A 23,657-nucleotide genomic window follows, 5' to 3' on the forward strand; every position below is an offset into this window, starting at 1 on the left:
CTTCCCCGAGCACTCGCATTACGATTCAAACAGTGCAGTGAGATGATAGCATCAGGCAGCACAAATCTTCATAGACAGTACAGGGGGGAAGGTGGGAGTGAAACCAAAGATGACAAGAACTTAGGATGAAGAGTAGGTCAGGCATACAAACTTATCAAGGTGGCACAGTGATACTTTCCTGATGTGGTCAACCTCTATGATCTGCTTTTAAAGGTTTTGCTAAAGTTAAGGGAGAACTAAGCCAAGCTTCAAATCTTTTAAAGTCAAATAAAATGTAGACACAGACAAAGATATTCCTTTGCTGAGATGCAGGAAGAAAAGCAAGTGGAATGGGAGGGAAAGGACACCCTGTCCAGAACAACCTGAAGGTGAATTTTGGTGACTTCTACTCACTGATTCTTAAAAACACCCTGACCTGGGTCTACAAACCTTGCAGAGGAGCTCCCGCCAGTCCTGGCAGGTTTATGATATTGGTACAGCCACCCCCAGCACTACAACCTCCCTCCAGTTCCTTAATTGGGTTTGTGTGTTACTGATCAGTAATTGATACACAGGAAACAAATGCGAGGCCATTGCCGAGTCTGCCTGTGCATACAGATATGGGCAGCTGAATGCGAATCAGCAGCAAATGCTGCAGCCCTGCCATGCCTACGGTATTTGCAGTACGGACGTGCTTAAAATATCTCAACATAAAGTGTTTCACTTTGTACAAATGATGTTGGCGTGATTGCTCAATGCCTTTTCAGAGATGGAAGTGCAGAAGGCTGAGGGGGGCAGATAAAAACCACAGATAATGTGTTATGCAGACCTTAGTCTGGATAAATATCTAGAGAAGAGAAAGAATTTAAGAGGCAACACAGTAAGAAATCAAGATCAAGAGGAAAGGCACACGAAGACGAGCATACAGCTCTCCACACATTCAGCCTGTATGGACAATCTTCCTATTTTTTCCCAGGAGCTAAAAAAAGCCCCCAGATTAATCTCTGTGCAGAACCTAAATTTGTACTTAGTACCAACTTTGCGTCTGCATCAAATTCCTCTACTGCGTAAGAGGTAACACTGTAAATAGGCTCATTTTTGTTATTTTATCAAATGATGTTAACTTTCTCTCTGCAGCATTCTCCGTGGCTGGCAACACCGAGACGTGCAGGAAATGTAAATCACTCCCCTTTTGATATGATAACCATAGCAGTGAATTGCATCCCAGAAATCAGCTCAGGATTATAGCCGAGAAGTCGCTGAAAGGCACTTAGCTGTGGCATCAAGCCAGAAGGGGAAACTTCAGCTGGCAGGTCAGTGCAAGGCGGGCTCACGTCGCGGGAAAGAAGAACAATACATAACATCCAGCTATCTGCGGCTGCACAGACCTCAAAGCCAACAGCCTCAGGGTCAATATATAATTAAAAGATGCTAACAGGTGTTATAAACAAGTGTGTATTTATGTATGCAAATACATGGGAGAGCTATATTAAATATGAGTGAGCACCTAGGAAAGCAACAGCCAGCAGGCGGTAAGATAAAAAAATATCTATTTGCCAGGCAAATACAGATGTGTATATAGATATACATATATATATATATATATATCTCCACATAAAAAAAAAAAAATTGCATTTCCTGCATGGAACTATTTGTAGTAGAGAACACTATAATAATAATAATAATGTATCATTTATTTAAATATTTTTTTAGTTTCAAAGATTGTGAGGATGATGGAATGCAAATAAAGATAATCAGAACATGAAAATAATTGTTTTCCAAACATTTTATTTTCATGTGTAAATGCCATTGCTAACAGCTACTAGCATTAACCCTGGGCCAGGACTCCACTGAATTCAGTACGGCACAAACACAAAAATAAAAAGCTGTCTGAACCTTAAGGAATTTGCAGCTCTAACAGAAAAGAGGCAGCAGACGGATATAGACAGAAATAATCAAGAAGCAGCAGTTAACAAGGCAGGAGTTAGTCCCAGCAGCTCAAATCCCTGATTGCCGTGAGCCTCGTACAGGCACCAAAACAAAGAGGAGTTTTGATCATCGATGCCCCGCAACACGTGGAGCTCTCACATCCTTCATCTTCGCCTCCGTGCTCCATCTGTCGCCTCCACATTTGCTGGCAATCACGTCTCATTCAGTCACTACACTTTGGTTTTTAGCACGAAAACTCTTTGGGCCAAAGGCTGTCACATACGACCTCGACCTCAGCAGTGTGCATAGTAGGGCTCGAACTGGTCATAGAGATATAAAACCATTTATGAACAAAATGGCTCATCAATAATAATGTTTAGTAATAACTAATCCAACAGAGTATGAACATGCATGCACACAAGTCTAACATCACAAAACCCACTTAAAACAAGAGGCATCCATCAATATTTGAGTAACAGTGCCTTCTGATCACTTTTACTTAGTCCATGTGCCTCTCGCTCTAAATCTGAACCATGCAGAGGAGAGGAAGAGTGGCTGGCACACAGTGATCTGGTGAAACTGAGTCACACTCACAGTAAATACAGATATTATGCCTAAACTCAACCACAGCCTCCAGAGGCAGCACATTACATATGAGAGTAACAAAAACCAGTCCAAGAGACAGCTGGATGTTTATGACAAACAAGCCCCATAAAAATATTTAAAGCATCCTAAACCAGTTTTCTGTGACAGAGACAACACCTGTAGTATACGACACTCCTGCCGGAAGGTTTCATTTCAGCACGTTTGCCTCAATGACCTCCTTATTGCTGCACCTTTCAGACCGATTTTAAGCCAATGAAGTATTTAATTTGTATCACCAAACCTATTTTTCATGACACACGACCATTCCACATGGCTTTCAGGTTCTTAAATGTTTGAAAGAGATGGGAAAATAAGAGACTGCTGTACAGCATCAATCCATTGTGGTGCAGTGAGCAGAAGGCACCCAACCAGCCAAACCGCTGGGGGCTGTGAAGAGCTGTCTCCCTTTCAAAAGCTTATACTGAACACTTTTTGAGATACTAATATTGTCAGTGAGGTCTCTATGGAATAAATCTTCACAACAACTCCACCTGCGTAACAAAAAAAAACAAACCAAATCAAACAAACAAATCTGTCATTGAGTACTTCATATTTGTGCACCAGGAACACCATGAACATACATCTTTATAGACAGGATTCAGATCTTCACAATGTCTTTGTATTTGTTTTTGTTTGGTTGGTTTTTTGTGTGTTTTGGTTTGGTTTTTATTGTACATTCTTTATTTCGCCTTGGACATCTCCCAAAAACCAAAAGCAACCAACAGAAAATACCACTTAAAGTCAAAGTTTGTGCAGACTTCACTCCACACAGGCATTTTCCTTATGCATTAATCACTTTACTTTTTCAGTAAGATATAGTAAATTGCAAGGTAAGAAGGCAGCTCCTGCATAATGGCACACTCAATAAAGTGTTAGCTGCTACTTCCATGTTCAAATGGCCAATGTGAGAAATTTTCCAATGCAATTCAAACCTCAAAAATGGAAAATAAATAGCATGTAAATGGACCTCGCTTGCTCTTAAATCGCTGTTAGCAAATTTGAATCTCTAAGCATGGTAGTTTCAAATCAGGCCTATTTAACTTGCATAGGTAGGTCAGGTTTTATTGATCACCTCTAATACTTATGAATGCACTCTTAAAAAAATGAGAGTAATGAGGGACATAAACACATAGCTCCATTGCTAAAGGCTCACTAGAAAAATATGGGATAATATTTACAGCCTTCAAGCTATGCTGTTGGCTGTGCCATTTCTATACACACCAGAATGCAGATTAGAGGCTTGCCAGTTCATACTGGAAAGGGAGAAAAAGAACCCTACCAGAGTACAGGTGGTCCATTTACCTCTCAGTTATTATTCCTCAACCTTTTTTTCAATGCAATGTTTTGTGCCTGGATTTCCTACTCAGAGTCCTTTCCATGCCCTGAATTTTGAACTACTAACAACTGATGGCATTATTCCAGTTGCTACAGAAATAAGGCAGACTTATTTATATTATGGCATCACCTAAAGGTGCCTTTAATTAATCAGAGTTACTTCTACACCTCTTGGAGAAGAAGCACGTTTATAATTACAATACTGATGATGTTTTTAAATACACGAGTGCTGACTATTTGAAGGACTTAGATTTTAAAGGAATGAGATGACAAAGGAAATAAATATCTGTGATCTGGCTAAAGGCAAGTGGTCCACTTTTTAGCAGAGTAACAAGAGAACACCAAAATAAAAGTGAGTACAGTACTTTCCGCCTGTATGGACAAGCACAGACCGAACACAATGCAAGATCTAGATACAGTCTGTCTTGATAGAGATTTTTGCTTTCCTATTCTAGCATTTTATAAAGGTTTTCACTTATGAACCACATCTCAGAAAAGTGAAAAGTATTTTTCCATGCAAAACTGAACATGATTTTCACTTTGTTATTTTTCAAACCATGCTAAAATAAAAAGCACAATGGAATTCCAATCGATGTCTGATATATCACTCCCATTCTAACTATTAAATACTTATTTTTATGGCCTGACAGAGATTTCAAAGATAATATTTACAGACACATAAATGCATAAAAAACTAGTGCAGTTAATGTTCTAGAACAGACACAGGATTTCTGGGGTTTATTCTACTGCAGATTTCTTGTGCAACTCAGACAAGTTTCTTAATCAAACCTTACACCCAGGCTTCCTCCTCCACCTAATGAACAGATGAGCAGCATAAATGGATCACTGACTAAAACAAGCTCTGGAGCTATGCTGTCAAATAGTTTGAAAAACCAATAATAAATAATATAAAACCCCATCATCAACTCTGGGCAATTATCAACTGTTTATTAGCCTCCAAAGTGAAGGCTAATAAACCTGCTTATTTTAGCAGATAAGGTCAAATTACCTTAATTGAAGTTGGTAAGTGTTCAAAGATGAACCGCTATGGCCTCATTTGCTTTTAGTTATTTTTGATGAAATGTCAGCTCAAAAAACTGAAAGATACTTCCTAGTTATTTAGGCAATGTGAAACTTGGACAGTTATTTTCCAAGAAACATGGCCTGCTTGACAGGTTTTAAATGAATAAAAGTGATATTATTACAATTATCATTAGAAGAAGATGTCCCTCATCAAAATGTGTCTGGATTTTAATTGACAAGGTCTGGGTTAATGCTGTGAAAATGCCAATGAAAGCAAAGCCTGTGGCTCAAAATAATTGTCAGTACTGAGCAACCTCAACCTCTAACCCAGCACAGATTTATCACTCTGTGCACACTGTACTCATGACAAGAAACGTTTGAATTAATCATTAACAACTAGAAATTCCTCCCAGAGAGAAAGCGAACAGAGCACAGGGCTTCCCACCCCCTTTCCCTTGCTCCCGAGCCAAGGAGAGCTGCCTACCAGCCTTCGTAATGAGAAAGACCTGTTGTGTTGTTTCACCACCTTTTCTTTTGAGAGCACAGCAAGGGAAGCTTTCAGTGGTTCTAGAAGTAGTAGAGAGACATCAGTCTAAGCAAGACACAGTGCAGGTATGGCAGGACATTCAGTCCTCCTACCTGCCTGGCAGCCCTCCCTGACCAGTTCCAGCACAGCCACCAGGAGCAGATGGCATTCATGGAAGAGGGGAGGGTGGTGCTGTGTGACCATGTGGAGTCAATACATGAACACAAATCCCAACACAAAGGGTCTTCCTTATTTCCCCCTCTCAAGAAAGGTCAGCACTATACGCAGTATGCTTGTTTTCCAACCCAGAAGATACCTGGTGCTAGCCCAAGACACAGATTGCAACTCGGCACCCCCAGCCCCATCTTGCTGCCAGTTTTTCATATGGACTCATCCCAAATGGTACCAGACTACACAACTGAGCACCCACCACTTGGGCTGTCCCACCAGTTAATTCAGGATACATCCCAACACGGCCACTGGGACATGTCCAGCCGGAGAACAGCCCAGAGAGCTTCCTCTGCAGTGGTTGTCATCAGTCACAGGGCAGTGGGCCATATTGGTACGGAGACCAAAATCCCAGGAGAGAAGTCAGCAAAGATGGAGATCCAAGTACAGGCCTAGCATGGCAGTCCTCCATGTTTTGATGGCACCCCTGGGGTACCACAACAGTTCAGAGAAGGACTTAAAACCTCCCTACTTGAGTCACAAACTCAGTAAAGCTTTGGATGGTGCCCTCAGCTGCAGTGACAGTCAGCACCACTTCTCCCATCCAATCTCATAAATAACATGCAAAGGGGTCTGTAAAAAACTTCCTGAATTGTCTTTATTTATATTTTCTCTACCCCAGCATCCTGGCACAGACCCTCCAGAACATCACTGGGCAGAAGGAGAGAATCTGAGAGCCTCCAGTACCTGACATAAGGTCTGCCAGGGTAATGGAATGGTCCTAAGCCTCACATTGCCTTTTACAGTCTTTACTCAGAATGCTTTAGTTCTCAGCTTCTCCATCTGTGCCAGTTATGGCATCATCACAACACAGCTTGAGCGCACATCAACTTGTTGGTCCCCCGAGCCCAAGTCTTTACACACCATCTGATGCAAAACTAAAGGTTTCCTTCTCACACAACATTAAGACTGGAAAGCACAACAGCATTAGGAAGAAAAGAACAGGGAAGTCTCAAAAAATGGCAGAGGCCAGTTCCCGAGGTAAGGGAAAAGGCATATGGCCACTAATCTTGAAAAGCATCAAGCTTGTCTGGGGAGATATAAACAGAGCTACTTAGCCCACCTAGTAGAGAATGAGAAAAGGAAAATAAAATCTCCTTGTTATTAACTGACTAGTCAGGAGAAAACAACAGACGGTGTTTGCTGTGCTGAAGAAATAAGATGCTGCCTTGCTCAGAGGTGCCAGTGCCAGCAGAGTCTCTGCTGAGCCCTTCCCAGTTACCTGGGAGGCAGCAACAACCAGGGGCATTAGCCCATCAACAGAAACGCTGCTCACTTCCACTGTGCCTTTTCTCCCAGAGGCAAAAGGCAGCCATTTCTCCTCCCAGTCACCTCCAGTGACCATGCCTTTCTAAATTTTTGCTGTTTTCTATGTATTGACTCTAGAAATTATAAGCTGGAAAGCTCCCATTAAATGATGCCAACAAGAACTCTCCATTCACAGCTAACAATTGGCTGCACACATTCTCTCTTTTTTCCAAATGTTTTCACCAGGTTTCAGGTTCCCTTCATTAAACATAGTCATAATTATTTGCACCACACCTAAAGAACTTGTACAACAGGTTTCTGCTTCCAAATACAGGCTGCTGGCTACAAAAACTCAGCATGACAGCACTAGAAAGAGGTTTGTGTCGATCAGGAGGTAGAGCTCAGAAAGAGGAAACTGGAAGCCACACCATCATGACTCAAGTCAGTGATTGCCACCAGGTAGCAGTTTGGCCCTTTACAAAATCCTAGATATTTCTTAAAGAATCACCCTGCAGTTAACCACCAAAGTAGTCAAGAGCTGTGAGCACTTTTCATTATAAAACTGTGCAACATGGAGACTTCTGGTACCTTGACTGAAAACTTCAACAGCCTCGATGATTTTTCCAGTCTAAAGAGACACTTAATACAGCAAAGTATCTCAGTAACACTTCATACCAGCTACTGTTGTGACTTTCCAAGGCTGTTTCCATTGCACACTTCAATATCCTTTAGACTAAGTGAAGGCTTCATTGAGAAATGTTACAACAAATGCTCATTTCTTTAGCTAAGCCCCAAATAGTCACAAAAGTCATCAGGGCTTTCCAAAATCCTAACTCTGGTTAGTTAGTGCTGGTTCTGCAGTGCTCAACTTGAGCTAGCAGGACCCTGCATGCAATTATGAGACCAGAACAGCCCCCGAAGTACACACAGTGCCAGAGCTCCCAGCAATTATTTCTGTGATCCTTAAGACTGAGGTTGTTCAGAGATAGAACCACTCCTTTAGGTAATTACATTCCCAGGGCTCCACAGTGCCTGTCAAATTTTCCCCCCTCCATATCACCGGACAGTTTCTGTGGATCATTATGAAATAAATATGTCATCCTGAAGGATGAAAATATAACAAGCTGTAGCTTATCTGAACCTGAATGTTACCAAGTCATGACTACAAAGAAACACAAAATCTTGCTTCCTGACTGCGTATGGAACATGGGTGACCTCCAATCACACACACAGGCCTCTATCAACTCGGATGCACAATTAAGTTAACATTTGTCTAACAAAAGGTAAAAAAAATAGCCATGGTGTCACAGCTGCAGGCAAAGTAGTGAAGGCTCCAGATCATCCCAAGTGATCAGTCCCACATGACATTCTCCACTAAGCTTTGTTCTGGCAATATTCCCACTATTCAAGGAAGGAAATGCAGTATTCTCCTCCTTTTTTTCTGCAAGGCTGGATGTAAAGCTTGGAAAGCAGAACTGCCTTAACCACATGGCAGAAGGATGGTAGCTCATAATTAATTTTCCACATCAACTGTTGGCTGCCCTCCTCTTCCTCTCTGCTAGGCTGCAAACTGCCAGTGGATAGCTATCCAAAGAGCAGACGTGCCATAGAGCAAAAAGCATGTTAATATTAGCTAATACTTTATAGAGTGTGCTAGCCAAAAATAAGAGTTAAGTGAGTCTGGGCACCAGTGCAAAGTCAGCCCTGCCTGAAGCTGCTTATCATCTCAAAGATGCAAAAATGAAGGGGATAGAAAAGCAGGAGAGGGAGAGCAAGACAGATAGGAGAAGGGTGCAAGCAGATATGGAGATGTGTTCTCAGGAGAAGGTTTTGAACCAGGTAATTTCAAAACATCTGCAACCCAAAAACATGCCCTTTTCCAGCCCAGTTGGACTCTGCCCAAGACATGGCCCATGGGCTGCCAAGCAGGAGCTCTCCAGAGGACAAGGGGCTCCAAACTGCTTCGTCTTCTGAGAGAAAGAAGCCGTACTCCATGCAGACCTTGCTTACCACTTTACACTCCTTCGTCTCCAAATTTCTCCAAGATCAGAGGGCAAAGTAATTACAAGGAGGTCGTTGGTCCTCACAGGAGAAAGGTCTCCAGAGGAAAATAAATCACTACTTCATCGTGCTCTCTGAAGCAATACTACAACCTCCAGAGTGCAGAAAGCAGAGCCACAGGCTGACAGTCCAGGAACAAACCCATTTGTATGACTTTGAGCAGACCCGTTGACTTGTCAGTACTTCAAGAATACAGGTAAAGAACTATTATTTTGCTGTTCTGTGACTGATATCTTAAGAATCTCATGTTAGTTTTGGAGTTTCCTATTTTCTTTCAGAAATTCAACTCGGTTCTGCTGCTGCTGCTATCAGCTTTTTAATTCATTTTACACCAAGATATTTGCTATCGGAAATTGCGCTTTGATATGTGTCAGGCTGATAGATTCAATAAAAGCCCTGTCAGGAGTCGCTGAGTGAATAGGGTTGTGGAAGTGGTGTCATCAAGGAAATTGATACATTAACAGCTAGTCTGCTGATCTTGCAATAAAACATGCAAACATAATAGCCATTTTATTTCCTCAGCCTTACAAAATAGTTCAGAGAAACACTAGAAAATATTTGCATTAGTATTATTCATACAAACAAGCTCAGCATGCTCTCTGATAAAAAGTATCCGTAAAATGCGATCCCACATGCTGTCCTGTTTTCCTATTTGGTGTGCAAAATTCAGTCAAGAAGAATAAAGAGTTTTTTTCAAAATAAAGCTTTGAATTTAACTTTAGGAATTGAAGCAGACATCTTGTCACACTCCAACTGAACGTTTCCTTCAGTAATGTAGGAGGACAATTTTACCGACACATTTTCACCCATAGCCAGCAGTCCTGCACCCCTCATCAAGCCATTGGAAAGCTGCATTAAAGTCTTATTTTGACTTCCAGACCTAGAGCCATGTAGAATCAGTGTTTGTTTCTGATTTTATAAATGAAGTCACATAAGGAAGACAGATTTGAAGAGAGAAATAATAAATTGTTATTAGACTGCATGATATAGGGAATGAGAACAAGACACCTGCCCACTCCTCCACAATAGGTCAAGAAGGACTTGAATATACTCAGCTTCACCTGTATCAAACCATCATGGCTGCAACTCTACCTCTGCACTGTCCTGTAACACACAGAGATTTTGTTAACTTGAACTAGATTTACAGAACATTTGGGAATGGCAAAAAATGTGATGTTGAGATTCGCCTTCAAAAAAAGAGAGAAATAATATCACAGCCCAAACAAAGCAAAGGGAAAAGTTCCAAAGCAATTAATCTGAAAAGGTGAATTACATTGAGGTTTTATGTCCATGTAATGAAGACTATTAATTGCTACGAGATCCATAAAACACATTAAATGAACAAGGTTTTTTACAATTCTACTTGCAAGATAAAATTTATTAACTATGTTTAACAGCTACTTAAAATTTTTCTCTTACATATTTATTAAATGTGCTTTTTCAGCAGAACAGAGCATTTTACTAACCGGATTCTACTAATCTAAAGAATGAGCAATTTAAGAAAAATACATTACTCTATATGTTATCTACAGTTCTGTTTAAAATAATTTCTTTCACAATAAGATTACCATCAGCACAACTGCGCAAATGCTGCTAAAAGGGAATCTGCTTGTCTCACATGAGCAAACAACATTCTGCTGCAGAGACGAATGAGTCCAGCCAACCTTATTTGGACACGTGTTGCCATTTCCAGCAGAGATATGGAGCAAAAGTTGGTCCTGATGTCATTTGGTGCTACTGTAGTCACTTAATTAAAAACCTCTCTGCTTGGGAGAGCAAGACGCATGGAAGAAATTGGCTTAGATGGGAGCAGTGACCTCAGATGGATCCACATTCAAATCTCATGCTTTGCCCCGCAGACCCAGCTGCTCAGCCGAGGCGCTCTTCGTGCATCCAGCTGCAGGTAGGAGATGCACCTTTTGCACTTGTGATCGCATTCAAATCAGAGACAGACACTTATTGCTTAAAAGTGACCTAGAAGTGACTCTGTTCTTTATTCATCATCTGCAAAATGGGGATAAGTAGCATTTCTGTCTTACAAGGGTATCATGGGAACAGATAAGGGTGACAGCAGTCAGTGATTCTGGGAACATTGCATGAGCCCCCAAAACAAAGAGAAAGGATATAAAAGGGTCTCAGCTACTTGAATGAACAACAGCAGTGCTGCCAACTCTTTAGCACCATCTCCTCAATCTGTAATGTTCTTTTAAAAGATCAAGTTTCCATAAATGTGAGCTTTCCTTAAATAAGAACAAAATTTTTAGATCTGATGGTCACAAAGTAAAATGCAAAAATATATCCAAAATCCAACCTGGAGTTCAATGCCTAAATAATAGTTGTGCATAAATCAATTGCAGGGAAAATGTTCTTTGGCCTCAGAAACCATGAGGTTCTACAAAGTCTTGCACAACCCCTGCACTGGAGTTACTGCTCATGCTGCAGCTGGAGATGTGAACCTGAGACCGAGAGCTGGACTGACTCAGGTGGGAAGGACATGGGGAGCTTGTGTCACCATTGTCCTGGCAGGGTCAGCACCACGGTGCCACCACCAACCAACTGCTTTGGTGCGGATCCTCACACGTTCTGGGGCACCCTGCACACCCAGCAAAACACACACACTCACTGCAACATGATTTACATGCTTTCACCTACAAATCTCACACAGAAACGGGATAAACAAATAGCTGGGCTTTCTACATTATAAGAATGCAAAATATTTCTCTGCAACAGCCAAGAAGCCCTCTTGATACTGAAATACCTCTCCTACAGCTTTCCCCTTTAGGTATTATAATCACAAGAGCAGCAGCTTGAAAATAAACAAAAGTGAAGATGACAACAAAAGCATGAGCAAAGTTTAACCACCTCCTCTTCTCGAAACCAGGAGCCACCAGAGCAGACAGAGAACCGGAGCAAGCGCTGCAGCAGTTTTAATGATGGGAACCTCTCCCTCCCTGACATCGGTGTTGTTTTCTTGAAATGCCTGTACAAATTAGCAGCATAGGCTGCAGCTGGAACACACCTTTCTTGACCCTCAACAATTAAAAGTTAAGGACCTAATTTAAGCTATTCTCACCAACCTTTTCTGCAGTTGCTGGAGATAGGCAGCCTCCAGACCAGCAAAGCTCTGCTGAGATGTGACAGTTTGAGCCTACAGTTTCCAGAGGTGACACTACCAATGCAGCCACATCAAAAGCAGAAGAACGAATGTACGCTCACCTGGATGCTTCATATTTTCTTATAGATTTTTAAGAAAGCCTTGACTTCTTTTTCCTTTTTTTCTTCCACTAATACCAAGTACAGGTGTCACAATGCTGCTGTACTTTTCTCAACAAGGCTACACTGCTGATTCAGTCATGAAGGAGAAGTCAATGCCCATGTGTTAAATGAAAAGGATATAGCATCATATGATACGATTCTACTGATATCTCAGAACCAACACTTTAAATTTTGGGGATTTTATTAGCTGACTTTGTCTCTACAGAAATATTAATAACTTGGTAAAGATAAAAGCAATTTTATAGTCGGAGGCTATATCACCCTAAATGCTTCTACAGTGCAAGCTTTGCTCACAATACATTCCTCAAGTCTGGGCACTCAACTTTTTGTTAAAAGATATATCATATCGCTTTGCAACAATCACAGCATAACCAGGTCAATATTTGTGTGGATATGAGAGCCTCCGCACACATAAAAACATCAAGTGCTACACACAATTACGCAAGAAATTGGTATTACTTCCATCCTTGGCAAACAATGAGAATATACAAAGTACAGAGATGTATTGCAAATGGGTTACTTCCATGTCATTTTTTATTTTTTCATCTTTGCCCTCTGAACTGCAAACATTAATGAAACACAAGAAATGGGACTTTAAAATCATGGATGCCTGTCACCAAGCATACATCACCAACAGCAAAACACAACCACCAGCGAGGATTTTTTTCAATCAAACACTTGACATAAACACACACCCAGTCAAGCCCAAGACATTAAAATCACTTCACTCTTGATGAATGCTCTTCAAATTCAGTAAGAGCAAAGGTCTTTGCGGAGGCAGAACGAGCATGGCACATATACAGCAATAAACATTAAAGTTGTTAATTTTTCTATTTCCCCGTATGTAGATATTCAGAAAAGAGCAAAAAGAGAAGGGGAAAAAAAAATACATACCTTACCAAACCTGAATGCTGGACACAACTTGTTTCAGAGCAACATTGGTGTGAAGGTAAGTTCCTCAGGCGACCATCAACCACAATTCCTTTCCGAGCTCCCCAGAGGCTCCAGCTCCCCCTCGTCCGTGTCCCTGAGGAAGATACAGTGTCCTCCGGTATTTCAGAGCCTCAGCTGCAAAAGATGCTGTTTGGAAAAAGGAAAGACAAAAAGGTATGGCATTAAATTCTAGGGTCAGTTGTTTGGCAGATTCAGAACAGAATGTAAGACAACATCGGGTAGGAATGAAATGTCAAGGCAGGACCAAGAGTCTCTGACAATCCATCATGCGTGGCACCTTCAGAGGGCAATCTCTGAATTCAAGAACTGTGGTGCAAAGCTATTCTTGCTTTACAGCACTTTAATAGTATCCCCAAACCAGGAAACAAATGCCAGCCCAGCTGCTTTTTATTCCAGTCTGATATTGTAATAAGTAATACACTTCTCCATAGGGAATATTTTAATTTATTATGATGTTTCTGCAGAATTACAGGACTTTCATATTAAAAGCAGAGACATATTCTTAATACTTAGCACTGTTAAAATTGCTCTAATTCAAGGAATTCAAAGCTCCTAAACAGGGAATCACACTAGGACCTTACAGCTGATGGGAGGCAGTGACTGTCAGCCCAGGGTTCATGAAGTTCAGCCTCCAAAGCAATTGTCAGACAAAAAAATGGCTCCAGGTTTTCTGGGAGGGCGAGGGCTCAGCGTCACCGCATTTTGTAGCCCACTGTCACTGCTGGACATGCTCATGTTTCTGAGAGGTCAGAGCCTGGCACATGGGACACCCAGGTGAGAAGAGACTCACGGAGACAACCGCCTGGCAGCAACCAAAAACCTCAGACAAGCACTGGGAGGTCCAGACATTCATCACTGTCATAGTATTAATCATCCCTAATCCCTGGCATATGGGAAGACACTCAAATGACCATCCTGCCCCTACCCAAACAACAGAGCGTGCAAAGCTCAACCAGGCAGAGCAGCACAGAGCAGGTGAGGACCAAGCAAGGAGCAGGATCCAACCTCCCCAGCTCGGACATGTACAGACTAGGCAGCTTGTGTCCCTACACTGGGCTCAGAGACACTTTTCTAACTAGCTCAACACAGCAGCCATGAACATACTCAAACTTTGCCTAGAAATGAAAAAAAAAAAAAACAAAAAAAAAAGGGAAAAAAAATATCTATATATACGGACTTATTTAGAACTTAGAGGACTCCTACACTGGAGAAAGACTGTGGCAGCTCAACAGACCACTAAATCCCATTATATCTTCACAAAAAAATCCTGTACCCATGAATAGGTCACAGCTATTTGGAAAACCAATTAGCATTTGGGCTTACGAGAAGGAAGATTTCAGCTATCAGCATGTGAAACTGTACACACTGAAACCGAGCATCATACTGCTTTTGTTTTGGTTTCTTTGTTTGTTTTAATATATATATTATTTTTGCCAAAAGTCAACATAGCAAGCATGGTCACACAGATCAGAACAAGCAAATATATTCACTTCATTTAGAACTAATTACTTCACTGGGCCTTCTATAAGTGGTTTATGTTACATGCCACACCTAAAGGCTCTAACAAGTGGAACAGCTTGTGAGATACCTACAACAGGAGCCAGGATGGCAAAGCCCAGCCCTGCATTTCTTGGTTCACATTTTCAGACCTTTTTCTTCTCTTAAACTCAGACATGAAGGACAGAAGTGGACCTGCACCGCTCCTGTCCCCTTCCAGGCTAACCATGAAAAATCAGACTGCCAACTGAAACGGTTGCTGAATGACTTATGGGTATAGAAATGGCTGATGCTGCAGTAGTTTGATCTGCAGGTAACAGCAAGACCTAATTCTACTGCTTTTAAGGGATTTCTATCTCTGGAGACCACAGTTAAAATAACTTCTTCGTTTTTGCTCAGAAATAGTCACGAAGAAAATCAGTGCTACATTTTTGTGCATTAACTACAGCATCAGCTGAGTTGAGAAGTAACAACAATAGCTTGCAATGATGATCGAGTCCAAGTGCAGGAGCCTGGCTTCAGGTTGGAAAAGACGTGTTTTTTGAAAGCTTCTATTTAGTACAGCTTGCCAACGCTCATCAGAAGCAAATCTCTTCGGTAAGGAGCTGGCACACTGCCTTAATACGCTGCTATGCATGTGCACAGAGTTTGTGTACCGTCTGAATTCCTGCACTGCTGGGTGGATCATAAGTTACAGCACAGGCAGAGCATGCACTGTGAACTTCCCTCACTCCCAACCACTACCATTATGGGAATCAGAGCACAACAGCAGCAAGCTGGAAGATGTTGCTTGCCAAGCCTGATCCAGACTGAAAGTGCAGAGTTCTATGAACATGCAGTAATGTGGGAGGACGGGACATGGAAAGCAAAACAACTTTGGTCGTGCCAAAATTCAATGACTGTGCACCATTTTTATGTTCAGTTTCTGGAGCCCTGGATTGAATATTCAGGTGCATGCCTAAATTAACATAGTTAAATAGTATTAGAGCTGTCTTCGAATTGCAAAAGCAGCCATATAGATGTTCTCATTAATCAGAAAAGGCAGACAAGACATTTTTCCAGTAAAAAGAGTGTATCTTCCTTGGAGGAGTCTCAGCCCTTTACTGATAGAAAGCATTAATTATACAAAAGAACTATACACTTTAGATGTAACAAATCAAATATTAGATTTGAGGACACCACTTCCATCTTGAGATGTCACAAATCAATGAAGGCTGGGAGACTCTCACAGAAAGCCTTGCTATACACCTTTGCCCTGTTCTTATACTTTTCTTTAGGCATCAGCTATTAATCACTGTCAAGATGAGGACGGGGCTGACTGGACCCTTATCCGACCCAGCACAGTCATCCTTGCATCTGGGTGTCACACAGCTTGAGGTGCAACCTGAGCCTTGTGGCTAGACATGACAATATTGGTGTGCATTTGCAATGTTAAATAGGGCAAAAAGGTATCTAGAAGCTGAATAACATACTTGCAAGCAAATATTACAGTATAGTAGATATTCAAATTAGTATCAGCTTGTCTCATCGAAAATTAATTACAACCTACCTAACTGCAATTGAAGAAATTAGTTGGGCATGGCAATGATTAAATATTTAAAGAGTCTGGTGACTTTAAAATAATTGAAACCATATCTCCTTGCTTTGGTATTAAATTTCTTTCATTTTTACCGCTAGTGTGACAATTAAGAGATCAAAATTCAGTGTGTATGCACCCATGCAGATATATCCACCACACTCAGGTATCTACAACATGTTCACATATAGTCTCATAACTTTCATCTTTACCTATAGCCAAATTTGGGTAAACATGTTCAACGAATACAGAGGAGCTCTACTGGTAGAGCCAGAAGAAATGCTGTGAAACAGGCAAGGGAAAACACATTTTTATTGCTAAGTATTTAACAAGGTCAACCTCCTCTGTAAGTGCAGGAAAAAAGATCCCACAGCAGACTCTGAACGCAGCAGGGGATTATACCAATTCATTAGCAGGTATATCTTCTAATTACAGCCTTGGACATTAGTCCCCATACAGCTGAGCAGGCAACAGCTGCTGCGTTTTGCTACATCCTCAGAATCGAGCTCAGTGTTTTCTATGGAGCTTCAGGACAGCGGGGCTCACTGCAATCCCACATCAGCTTCAGCCTAAAGCAAGGGGATTCAGTTACCTCAAAGGAGGCTCCTGCCTCCTCACAGCTCGAGTCCTGAGAGAAGCTCATTTCTACCTTTTATAGGATTTGTTCCTCCGCTCCTGCCACGTCAAGGAAGCTGTAAGGATCAACAACTCATCCTGTCAACTCCATCGCTGGTAAAGATTCTCACATTAATTTAGTGTAAAGGTGACACTGCTGAGGAAGGGAATAAAATGAGACTTTGAATCCCTCCTTCCAGAAGGCTAATGGTAAAAAATTGGTAGCAATGCAACTTTGGCACTTTTCCAACTATAACACTTAGAGCATTGCCCACAGCCCTGAACCAGACATAGTTTATCATTCCCCACGGCTCAGTGCAAAACATAAATAAAACAGAAGTCGCCAGCACTACTGGCACTCAGCTGTTCTGAGGTTTGGTTTTTTTTCCTTCCCTGCCAACAAAACAAATACTGAAATAGCAGAACTGCAATCCAAGTGATAACATCCATGATTAGGAAATTTGGTGCAGGCTGGTGGTGTGATGGGGTTCCTTAGGAAATTAACTCAGTTGAAGAATGAAGCAATAATAAAATGAAGAATACATTGACTGAGGTGCATATAATGGAATACTGCGATGTTGCTGAAGATCAGCACTGAGTTTTGTCATCCAAGTGCAAACTAAAGGTATCCAGGAAAAAGGAAATAAAAGCAGCGGTTAACCATGTTTGTTGTATGCACTATTCCCATCATAACAGTATTAATATTATATTAAGAGGTCCAAAAAGTATGATTAATATCTTGCTGGGTTAGAAAATGCTAAGACAGTGCAAAAGGCTTGCTGCTGTTGCACATGAGTAAATAATTTCTGAAAATGAAATCCAAGAAATGCAGTGGAAATACTTCCAATCTAAAATAAAACATGCCTGCTGAAGAATGGAGCTTATATTAATGAAGGCTCCTTCTCGAGTTCAAAAGCATTAAGTTGTGGGCTACTGTCTGACTGCCTAGCTGCTAACACTGCATTATACTACTATTAAGGTTTTTTTATTATTATTACTACTCCTGCTGCAGTCTGGTTACACTATAAAATAAGATCTCTTGAGCTCCTTAGATTCAGACATTTACATCTGCCCTTGTACTAGATGCTCTTTCATGAGATTATTGTTTCTTCTGTCAGTTCAATTGAAAGCAACGATAAAGTTACAGCAACGCACACGTCCTTGTCAAGTAATGCTTTCACAGGGCTGGAAGCACATTGTTGGGGAAAAAAGCAACGCTTAACTGAATTCCCAGATTTAGGAGTGAATAAGTATCAAGCAGCTTGCACTTAACTGGTCAGATCTTCAAAATAATTAAGTACTGAAATAAACCAAGTCTTTCCAACAAGAGCTGACAGGTTTGTATCGCAGGCAACTGTGCCATACAGCCTTTGCTGATATGACAGTATCTAAATGGGTTTCCTCTCACTCTAACATAGCATGGGAATGTAATCATGTCACTCATCTTAGTATCACAGTTAAACTGTGAGCCTTCAAATTTGTCAATATATGCAACAATGCAGAATAAATTATGTTAACTGAGGAAAAGCATTATTTTTTTTATCTACTCCAAGATAAACTTCCAAACACTCAGAGTTAGTGCAATGGGATTCTTTTGGGATTTATTTTCTGTATTCTGGAATTCAGGCACATTCCAGGATGAAGAACACTGTTTATTACTAGAAGGTTCAAATACCTTTGAATCTCTTTACCACAGCTGATAGCACATAAGTGGATTGTATTACGGGATCAGGACATGAAAGCATAAGCTTTTTATAAACATACGGTACTTCTCTTTCTCTATATCAAAGGTGTTAGCTTGACCACTATTAACTTTAATCTCATTGGAACTCAGTGCATTTGTATTTTGCCACCCAAAACTGGCTTCTATCTCCTTCAGACATGCTTTAACTTTCCTTTTGCCTTTTTTTTTTTAAATTTATTTATTTTATTTTGGTTCATAGACTCTCTTTTTTCGATACTTCAGATGAAATTTCCCAACAGTTCTGGCAGCGGCCCTACTCTGCTCTCACTAGTATAGCTGGGATTTATTACTAGCTTGCACTAAGATTGGTCATAAGAAACAACTGTCTGTGCTGCCCTAATCTGTCACTCTTCAGAGATACTCTGCTTTGTGTTACTGCCATTTCTAACCTGTTTCCTGCTGGAAAATGAACGAGTAAATGCATATCTCCATCTACTGTTAAATGTCATTGCTAAGCAAGCCTTTCGTCCTTTGCTAAAGTTGCTTATCTCTAAAGTTATTTATTTAACTCTGTAACTTTATTGTTTATCTCTGTGGAACATATTGGGATAAGCTGGTACACCAAATGTTCGAGAAAAATACAAGTATATTGGATTCTGTGGCACAGAGGACACACAGCTGTCAGTCAGTTGTCAATCCAGAATCTAAGCAGGGTTTTCCATTATAAATTCAGATTATTATTCTCGATGTTTTGATTTTAAAAGTCACACATAGCGTCAAACTCTGGTGCATTTCCTGGGAATCTAAAATGTGACTCTCATGCTTTAAGCCAAGTTTAGCTTCATTAGTAAAAACAATTGTTCCTAATCACTTGCCAAACTTTGAAAAGTTTTGTTAGATAAATTAGTAGTATACAATGCGCTGTCACTCTGAAGTCCCACCCATTGCTGTAGTTTTACACAGTTACAGCCCAAGGGAATGGTAAAACTCAACCAAGTCCATAAATGACACACAAAGGCAGCCTCAGTGCACAGATGTGCTACATTAGTCTGAAAAGTATATCGAATTCCCTGACACTTGAGAAACACCAATGTTAGCTGCTTCTATGGGGGTCATATATTTGAAGAAAAAAAACTCAAGCTGGAAACAGGCATAAAAGCCTGCTAAATCTCTAGAGCCTTTAAGTGTTTTAATTTCAGCCAGTAGTACAAAAAGGACGGAGCTGAAAGGACACAGGAGAGCGCACGTAGAGGTCGGGCAGAGCATCGGGGAGGACATGAGGGTGAAGGGATCCCTGCAGCAGCTCAGGAGAGCCTTAAGGGCTGGATGAGTGCCCTGGAGAAGAAAGAAGAAGCCAGAGCAGGTCTGGGGATGCAGGAGGATGCCAGAGCTTTCGAGAAGTGCAAGGAGTTTGGAGACAGTTGATGCAAGTCAAAAAGGTCCATAAGAAAATGGGAGCGCTCGCAAGCCCCAGAAATTGGCCTTTTGATACACAGCCACCAACACATTTGCAGTTGCAAATCCAGGCTCCCTTTATGTCTTCTCCCCTTTCCAAGCGCACACACTGCTCCAGCCTATGCTTTCTGGACCACAGAGGCCATCTGATCTTACATGCTGAACTGCAGAAAACCATCAGTAACAAGTGCAAAGCAATGAGCAATCCAGTAGTGATGCAGAAGGCATCCCTGCCACAGACTCCACGTGACAAAGACCTTGATTTCACCCATGTAAACACCTCCTGCTGTCTGCTCTCACAGAAAGGAGGTTAGATGGGCTTTTCCAACAAGCCACCAAACTGACTGAAATACTCTCATCCACCCGTAAAATAAGGCAGTGTCACACTGCTTCAGTCGGTAAAGGCTGGCTTCCTTGGGATGCTGTAAATCCTGTTGAATGGAGCAGAAATACAGCACTCGGCAGAGCCTGAACCGCAAGTGTCTGAACTGCCTTCAATCTCATTAGGTGCTCAGTAGTCTCAGAGCAATCTTTTGATTTGTGCTGAAAACCAAAGCAGCTAAAAGTAGACTATCAAATATAAGGGAGCTTAGAATAACATTGTTAGGAAACACGCTGAATTCTCTTCAGACAGAGTTCAAGACTGCTGACATCTTTTGAAGTCTGTGATTAGCAGACCCCAGCCAGAAACATGTCACGAAGTCCAGCTAGAGCACATTTAGCCACCGCCGGCAATGAAACCATACAATGCACCTGAACCCCATCGAAATCTAGACATGGTCAAAGTATAATAACAAAATACAGATGAAAACTATTCATAACAGGGCGGCATTTGAGACAGAAATTGGCCTTATCACTGATAAAAATTTTTTGTCTTCTACAGACACACATTGACATATAGAATTAGCGGTGCTTACAAGATAACTGTCTGTGCCATCAGGTGGTTGCATGCCCAAATTCTATTCTACCCACAGTTCATCATGCCAGCAAGTAATTGTGTCAATTAAAATATCTTTGAAAATACAATCTCATAGTGTGCTTTGCCTCTTTTTAAAGTCCTTCGAAAACACCAAATAATAATATAATTAAAACCATACTGCAGTTCTGCATGTATTTAAGTCAATTAAGACAAATTCATCTCCAGGGTGATTTTTTTTCAGTCGGGTCACCCTTAAAGAATTGAATACTGCAAAAAAAGCCTATGGCTATCTATCTGCATAGCACTGCAAATGTCTGAACACCACTAAAACAAAGTTCATTGACCTGAATTTATCTCTGGGGTAACTTCACTGACTTCAGCGGGCTTTTGCCGGTGATAAATTTGCCCACTGGGTTCTGGGACATGAAATGGCTGTGAAATCACAGCTTGTAGAAATGTCATTGAGCAGGTCTGGATACGGGCAAGCCTCTGCATCAAGAAACCCTTCTCACTACAAATCTGCAAACCTTTGGCAGTTTGCAAAACGCTGCTCTTAGAAACATTTTGAAGAGCTATAAATAGACTGCTAAGCCCATGATAAATTATAATCTGTGAAGGCTGCATGACTAGAAATGTCTGAAGCTCTGGGTTTTCAGTGGGGGTTTTCAGGAGTTGACTCAAGACAGATTTTGAGACTTCAAGTTTTCACAAGCCTGTGAGTGTGTGCATGTCAGTCACTTCTTCTGGGTTCTTCCTGTTTCTAATGAAAAGTGGTATTTTAGAAGTCACAAGCTGACACCACTTTAAAAAAATTGAAATTCAGAATTAAAAACAAACAAAAACAAAACAAAAAAACCCCACACAAAACGGTTCAAGTTCCTACAGTCTGATATCCCTGAAGCTCCTAAGTTTCAGAAGGCGTATAGGTGGTTTCAGACACTCCTTAGCTGTGTCTCACAAGCAACCTCAGAAATCTCAGTGCAACCTCCTGGACTCTTGAGCCAGCCTGAAGTTACAGCCATGTATTCTGTCCTTCTGGAACAGCGACTCAAAGGGCTGAATTTTGCCAGCTCTGATTTGCATTCGGAGTAGAAATAGTTACATATTCCTACTAACTTACCTGTTGTTCTCAAGAAAAGCATCACTGCTCTGATCGCTCACTAAGCTTGAAGAATAGCATGGGAAGATGGCACATGCACATCACAAAAAATATGAAGCAATAAACAGAGTGTGGGGGGGAAAATATGATCAAATTATCAGCTGGTGTAAGTCAGCCTGGAGTTTTTTAAGTTAATGACTACAGAGCAATTTTTATGTTTTCAGACTCGTGCTGCACATTGTGTTTTTGCAAGCAACACAAAGAGATGTGACAACCACTGTCCAGCAATAAACATTTTACAGTGGCCATTACAATTACACCCAGGCAATTATCCCAGTGCCAGAGACTGATGGGAAATATTCCTTCCCCTTTCTGTTTCGCTGTGGAGGGACAACGAAAAGTAGTTAAAGCATATATTAATGGTTCTTTAAATAATATACTTGATTACATCTGCTGCAGAATATTTTCCTTCATGTTTTTGTAATGAAACTGACAATGAAAAACAAATTTCTGCCTACAGTTTGTATCATTATAAACTCAACTCATTTGATGTGGAAAACCTACAGTTTAATTGCTTGATTTAGATTTGGCTGGTAGAACGCGTACTGAAACATTACTCTTAAAATTATGTTAATTTATAACTGAAAAGCTAAATTTACAAAGGAAATAACATTAATTATTTATTTGCCCATTAAAGCCGAGTATTTATTACAAAGCTAATTGGCTTCATGAGTCTGCCAAAAAATTAAAAAATAGTTTATTAACTGATTTACACAGGAATGATACTACTGCATCTCTTAACAGGTTGTGTGTGTATAATGAATTGCTCTGATATACAAGTACATTTCTTTCATTTATAGTCTGTTACATATGGTATTTTCATAAGATTTAATTATTTCTTCCTCGATAAAAGATGCCAGTTGTGACTCGGACCAAGCTCCTTCACTGTTCCGTACCCAAAATCCTTTATGAAGTGCGATGGGTTTTTACTGGCCTGTAATAATTTCTGAAGATTGCATCTTGCCTGGTCACTTAAATACTCACCGAATGTAGGACTCCATTGAGTTAAATCAACCAAAAAGGGAAACACAGTAGCTTAAAATCCAGCTCACAACCAGAATAGCAGAGCTGTTACAAGACAATACGCAGTACTGAGGAGTCTCCATTCTCACTAATATTTTAGCTTCATTTCCACATGCAAGATAACAAATATATTCAATATTTATTTATGCATGCATCCTCAAAGTAATACAATTAAGTTCCTAATGCTTACAGAACAATTTGAGTGTTACCTTAATGCATGATGAAAGGCTCGTTTTGATTGCTGTCGAGACAGAAATTCTAACTCTATGTGGCAACATCTTTCAACTCCAGCACAACACAGATACCTTCTCCTCCTGCTTATGTTCCTTAAATATGTGACTTTCCCAGAGAGTGACTGGATTACTACAGAGCAGCAGCAACATGGTCATCAGCGTCAGGCAGAACCACTGACATCTTTGTTTTTGCTCATGAAAGTCCTCTTTGACTGAGGCCAACTGCTTTGTGAGTGCACGAAATAAACTGAATAAACCCTGAGACAGCGCTGAGACAGTAACCAGTATGTTT

General features: G+C 40.8%; 1 protein-coding gene across 2 annotated transcripts in view; it reads right to left on the minus strand.

The window, feature by feature from the left end:
- SGCD (sarcoglycan delta) overlaps positions 1-23,657 on the minus strand; it is a 317,216-nt gene that overhangs the window by 188,092 nt on the left and 105,467 nt on the right. For both annotated transcript variants that reach the window (XM_071814693.1, XM_065849345.2), the window contains exon 2: positions 13,145-13,330. The gene's annotated coding sequence lies outside the window, so the exon portion shown is untranslated. The remainder of the gene's footprint in view (positions 1-13,144; positions 13,331-23,657) is intronic.

Source organism: Patagioenas fasciata, chromosome 14 (assembly GCF_037038585.1).
Source record: "Patagioenas fasciata isolate bPatFas1 chromosome 14, bPatFas1.hap1, whole genome shotgun sequence".
NCBI lineage: Eukaryota > Metazoa > Chordata > Aves > Columbiformes > Columbidae > Patagioenas > Patagioenas fasciata.